General features: G+C 25.9%; 1 long non-coding RNA gene across 3 annotated transcripts; it reads right to left on the reverse strand.

Annotated features, from left to right (window-relative positions):
- Positions 1–166: 166 nt before the first annotated feature.
- On the reverse strand, positions 167–3,880 carry LOC100168433. 3 transcript variants are annotated; one of them, XR_510682.3, is made up of 2 exons: positions 3,793–3,880; positions 167–1,028 (listed from the first exon to the last, which is right to left on the reverse strand). It is a non-coding gene; the product is annotated as an uncharacterized LOC100168433 (long non-coding RNA). The 3 variants fall into 3 exon arrangements; XR_510680.2 differs by lacking the exon at positions 3,793–3,880 and adding an exon at positions 3,610–3,786; XR_510681.2 differs by lacking the exon at positions 3,793–3,880 and adding an exon at positions 3,544–3,786.
- Positions 3,881–6,749: the final 2,869 nt, after the last annotated feature.

The following is a 6,749-nucleotide window of genomic DNA, read 5'->3' on the forward strand; positions in this document are numbered from 1 at the left end:
CCCTACAATGTACAATATTTAAAGACATAATATTATATATCATTATTTTTTTTTAATACGGTTTGTGGAAAAACATAAAAGAATGATTGAATATCAGGTCGAACACAAGCATGGATCTAGAGCAAAGATCTGAGGGGGAGGGGCAATAATTTTCTTACAACACAAATACAATCACAATATACACTTTATTCTTAATTTAAAAATTTTTCCCAATATTAGTATAATCTTATTGTAATAAACCAATTATTGATCATATAGGTATATTAAAATCCTAATGGCGTTTTGTTGAAAAAATCCATTGATTACGGCAAAATGTGGATAGGTACTTGTTTTTTTTTTTTAAATCAATACAGAAAAAAAATAATAATGTAAATTATAGATGCAAAACTTAAAAAATGACATATTTAAAATACCTTCAAAATATTCAAAATGTTGTTTACATGATAACTTAAAAGCCTGATACAGTTTTTTTGATATAATGAAATTTTAGTTTTAAATCATTATTTTTTTTAAAATGTATTTGCTTTTTATCTAGGTAAATTATGGTTATATTTTATATATTAAATAGATATTTTTGATTGAGTTAATTTTTATCTTTATCTAAATAGACTTTTGGTCTATTATCTTTATATCTTTTAACATATTATCTAGAAGAAGAACTATTTATCTAGGCTAACTCTGCTCCTTAATCACCGATGTAAGATGTAGTGGCGGTCCGTGTATCGTCAGCAGCAGTCCCAACCGATTCACCAGTATGTTGAGACTCAAGTTGAGCAGCATCAACCCAATTGCTTTTGTCAATAGCAGCCAAATCCAATTTAAGCAACGAATCTTTAATTTGTTGATCATTAGGACTCTCAACATAATTATCAGCTTTTCTCCCAAAACAATCAGTTTTAGTATTCGTATAGAAATTTATACTTTGAGCAGTATTAATTAAAACTATGATTGTTAGTGTGATTATGATCGCCCTGTTCGCCATCGTGATAACCAATTAACTAAGATAGTTAAGAGGTATTCGAGGTAAACTAAACAAAATAAGAAAAATTTATAAAAATGTAAACAATTTTGAATAATTCAATAAATAAGTGTATTATCAAAAAAAAACATTTTATGTAATAGTACCAAAATAAAATTAATAACAAGCAAAGTTCCAATTTTATTATATAATTATTAATTACAGACGCCTCCGCTTGACTATTACCAGACAGTAGTATATGTACAGACATACAGTTAATCTGTATGATGGAGTACGTTGTAGGTTAGTTTTAAAGCAGTGACTATATCAAACTAGGATTTCTAATATTTAACATTAAATAACGTTCAAAGTTTAAGGATTTATAAGAGTAAAATTCACTCGTTCCAAATTACAATTTGGAATTTGATGGTGGTTTGTTACATTTCATTTTATAATTATTATTTCTTAATCATTACATTTTAATAATTATAATATATTTTATGAAATTACTATTATTATATTATTTATATAAATTCGTGTGTATGTAAAACTAGTATAATTGATACGATTGTAAAACGTACCTACTCTGGTAGATTACGTGACCTAGATAAACGCAATAGCGTTTTAACCATTCACAATTATTATCGTTTTGACTTTGAACTTGTAATTTTTTAAATCTGAATTGTTCGTAATCGTATATTTCGGAAATTTGTTAAACACAATTCTTTTATTATAATTATAACTTTCATTGATCCTTTGTCTGCGTTTTATTAGTGTTGTTTAAATAATAATATAATAAAATATAACATATAATATGTTTATTCAATATTATGAAATTAATCTATAATTTTCACTATGTGTATTATATATGTTGACTTTTTTATCGTATTTTATTTTATTCAAATCATTTTTACTTTTGGGCCTTGACTCTCCTGAAAAATTTAACTTACTAATGACACATTTTTTTACATTACCTATTTATTACATGACCATAGTAAACGACTATAGTTATTTTTTGTTTATTAAGAGGATAATATCAGTGCTATATTGGTTTTTTCTAAGAATAACGTGGAGCTTAGATAAAACGCTTTCACATAAAAACGTTTTTATGATTTTTGAAAAATTTTAGAGTAAAATAACATACTACACAAATTATAGAAGATAATATTTTTGAGACCGTGACATATCATCGGTTTTAAATTTTATTGTTATTTAACTTAGTATTCAAATTTCAAGATAAAAAATAAAAACATAAATTTAAATGATGTTTAAAGTGTTTTGAGACATTATCTTTTATACAAACCAAAATGTAATATCCTTACATAAATTATTGTCATTCGTTATTGCAATACCTACGTGATTTACTTTATGATTTCTCAATAACATAAAAAAATGATTCTGCGTAAATGCGTTTTGTCTATGTTGCACGTAGGCCAGAGAAATTTTATTGAAATTAATATTAAAAATAACTACCTAATAATAATCAAACATTTCGTATTTCTCTAAATAGCTCAGCATGAGTCTAAATATTTTGAAAATGTTTTGGTATTTTAGAAACTAATATATTTAACCCGTCGTTGATGACGTTTATATTTTCATATCATTAGTGACGTGTTAGCGTTTCGCTCACATTTAATTATTTTTTGAAGGTGAAATTGGGAAAAGTGGACTGACTAATCTATAAGTAGACATTACAACGAATCTATATCAGTTTTAAAAACTATTATCGCATTACTAGGTCGATCAGTACGATGGAAGAAATATTGGTATGTTTTAGCTAAAATAACTGGCCGCCGTCGGACCGCCGATCCCCGGCGAGCAAATACTGGTAACCGTCGACATTTGATGGTAATAAGACGAAAAGTTTATATATAGATTAGTTATTTTCCACGTATTTATTTCCATAAGTAACTTGTATGAGCATACTAAAAATATCGATATAAGCAAAATAATTTGAAGCCAATGGTTCCCAAAATAACAGTTATGTGAGCGAAATGCTCATAGCGTCACCAACGACGGGTTAATATTCAATGGAAATGTCATGTATCAATGGTACGTTTCTTAGAGTTAAACCAAAAACCAAAATCAATTTTTTCAAAGACCTATCTTGCTTAAAAATTCACGTTTTTCTTATTTTTGTTTTCCCATACGAAAAAATACTGAAGTTGAAAATTGAAGTATTATTTAAACTACTTAGACACATAAAAAAACACATTATTGTAAAATCAAATCATTTATCACTATCTGCTCAAAATCTAAAATAAGGAAATAAGGCAATTTTCACTCTTATACTGATTCCACCAAAATTATTAGGTTTTTTTTTATAATGTTAAAACGATAATCGTAGGGATAAGAATTTTACTCTAAAACATATATTATACTACCATTTTCTTGACAAAAAAAAAGATTTTGCAAATTAATTACGTCAAAATCCATAGGAATTTACTATGTAGTTCTTACAGTTATTTTAAATCATTAATATACGTATTCGTTAATTTGTTTACCTATAGAGATTTCAAACTTAAAACTTTTTGTTCGTTCACCACTATTCAGAATGTCGTGAAATATAAATATTAAGTATTTACCTGCATAATAACTTATTAACTAAATTGTGTAGTTAATATTTTATTGTTATCATTGATGTTACGAACCGAAAATTGAATAGGCTTATACGAACAATGGATTCTTCAACTTCGTGTTAATTTAAATAGTTTTATAATATGACAAGCAGTATAAAGTTAAAAAATAAAACTTCTAGAAATTAACAAACAAGTAGGTAGGTAGTTGTTGACTGTAATGTAGAATAAGTTGCACTGTAAAATATCTATACATACCTAATGAATTTTATAGTGTTTTGTCTGTGTTAATCACAACATTAGCCATCATACTAAAAGATCAACCAACGTACAAGCTATGATAAGAAAAGTGATTTATTATTATTGTTTTTAAACGTATTATACATCGATAATGAGTTATACATAGATATACAAGGTGTCCCAAAAGGAACTGCCCATTAGCCGTATCGGGAGAGAGAGTCATATTTAGTTTTTTGATGTATACACTGTACCGTATATATTATGAAACATTATTATTATTATTATTATTATTTTTGCATTCTTAATAATTTCCATAACGCAGTTATTCGTTTAAAATTATAATGTATGTTCAATGTTGGTGTATTAAAAAAAAAAAAACAGAGCCATTAAGGGCTCTTGTCAAGTAATAGGGCACTATAATTGTCGGTAAAATACGATTGAGAACGGAATTTTTGATAACACGATTGAGAACGCTCGATATTTTTTTTTCCAACGTTGCCAAATTTAATAGAATGATAATTTGTTGATATTTAAATAATCCAGCAATATATTATGTTAATTGTTGTTATAGTTCTAATTGAAACACAAGCAGAAACAATATTGAAAATAGCTATGATAGTTAGAGTCAAGGTACTAAGAATAATATGTTTAATGTCTATGCCCTATGGCAATAGCCAATAAGGTTAAGTACATTTGGGGGCTTAGATGATCTGAAAATGTTAGTAATTACAAATGATCTATCAACATGAATAATTTGTAAAAATGGTTGAAGTATAACAAATACTACTTACATCTAATGACTAATATTAAATAATATAGTTTATATTTTTATAAAACCATATTTCAGGATTATTATATCCTAAGTATGAATATTTTAATAACTTAGAAACTACTTAGCCATTAGAATTTTGATTTAGATACTTCAATATTTTCAAGAGAATCACTCGCTAAATAATTTACAGTAAAAAGGTTGTATCGCCACATTCCTTGAGTAGTACAAAAATACAAAATTATCAGAAATTTGAAAAAATGATTTTCAGGTAAACTTAAAATCAGAATTTGAATAAAAGTATTATTCAAGGGATAAATGGAGGTCAGCATGTTTAAAAAATTGTTCTGTACATTATACATATTATTTTACATTTTTTAATTTTTATTCATAGGTATATTTGTATTACCTACTTATAATTAGGTACCCTTTATATTTGTATAAGATTATAATTATTAATTGATGACTTTTTTCAAGAATATTTATTTTATGCATACGGGTATGAATCTTTATATAATAGCCAAATAAATGGTGTGGCAACGTTGCTCGTAAATTCGTTCTCAATTGTATTCTTTTTGGGTTTTACCAATATCGGTTTTACGATAACCTAATCTAACGTTCAGATGGCATCTGGTTGTCGTTTTAAAAAAAATCTATATACCTAAAGGATCAAAAACAGTTAAAATGTATAATCAAAGAGTGTAAGTCTTGCCTGCTTTCCCTCCCCCCTCAGGATGGCCATTCATACGCATGATAATTGAAGACAGATTGTATATCTACTTTGAACAGGTAATTATATAAGCCATACAGCTGTTTTAAAAAAAATCACAGTAACAGAAAAACCGAAAAATCTGTGAACAATTAAAGACACTAATACACTATACTATACACTAAATGGTACTCATTCCCCAACTCAAGCTATTATAGTTGTATGCGCCACTCCAATTTCTTTTATTATATGAAATAAATACGTACCTAAAAGTATACATAGAATTCATTGACATTATAGAATTATTATAATATTATATTACACGACATTTCATAATATTATCATCGTAATTTTATTTAATACAATAATAATCATATTGATACATCACACATCATATTACCGTAATTACATTATTATATAACAGTTAAATATAAAGGTAGGTATATAGCTTGTTCACTGTGCAGTTAGAGGTACTTATAATTTATATAATATGTATATAATATGAATATATTATGATTCCATTTGTGGACACATATCAATGATAATAGTTAAGAGTTCACATAATGTAAATGCATAGTTATTTTAATTATTAAACAAACAATTTCGTACATGACCTTTTATTATATTATTATTTGATTTGTTTTGACATTTTTATTTTTATAACCACTTATATTATTGTGTAGAACAACCGGTGTGAACACAAATCACATACAATTTATATATACACAACACACATAATATAATATTTTATATTATTATAATACACCTTTCAATAAATCTTTACAAAAATGTACATTTTTTTACAATAAAATCTAAAATATACTATTATCATATTATTAATTTACAGCACACAAACGTAAAATACACGATTTCACGTTACACGTTATAATAATACTTATCATATTATTATTACACATGTATTGCTACTTGCATGTATCCAAAAATGTATTATATAAATAGATAAATACATCAATATAAATGCCAAGGTTTTGTAATTGTGGACTGTACCAGTGGCGTGCTCAGCTTTTTTGAAGGGGGAGGGGGGCTTTTTTACTATGATTTTTTAATTACGTTATACAGCTCGGGTAAACAAACTTTTATTGCTTTATCATATAATATTTTATGTGTTAAAAATAAGCCAAACAGGGGAGGATATGACAACTAAATTCCCCCCTACGCCGTGAGCACGCCCCTAGGCTATATACGTCTATAATACCATAATATAGGATGTCTTATAAATTAGGTGAATTTATGTAATTTATATCTTATTTGAGTATTTAAATACTTTTTAAGTACTCAAATACATATTTAAAAAAAAAGTATTTCAAATACTTTATTTAAGTATATGTATTTAAGATCAAATGCTTATTAATTTAGTTTATATTTAATTTATATACTTTATAATTTAATTTTAATTTTAATAACCTAATATTAAAATAGAAAATAGAAAATATTTAAATTCTTCGACGAAAAAAAACAGAAGATTATTAAGTTTTT

The sequence above is a fragment of the Acyrthosiphon pisum genome, chromosome A1 (genome assembly GCF_005508785.2).
Source record: "Acyrthosiphon pisum isolate AL4f chromosome A1, pea_aphid_22Mar2018_4r6ur, whole genome shotgun sequence".
NCBI classification, from domain to species: domain Eukaryota; kingdom Metazoa; phylum Arthropoda; class Insecta; order Hemiptera; family Aphididae; genus Acyrthosiphon; species Acyrthosiphon pisum.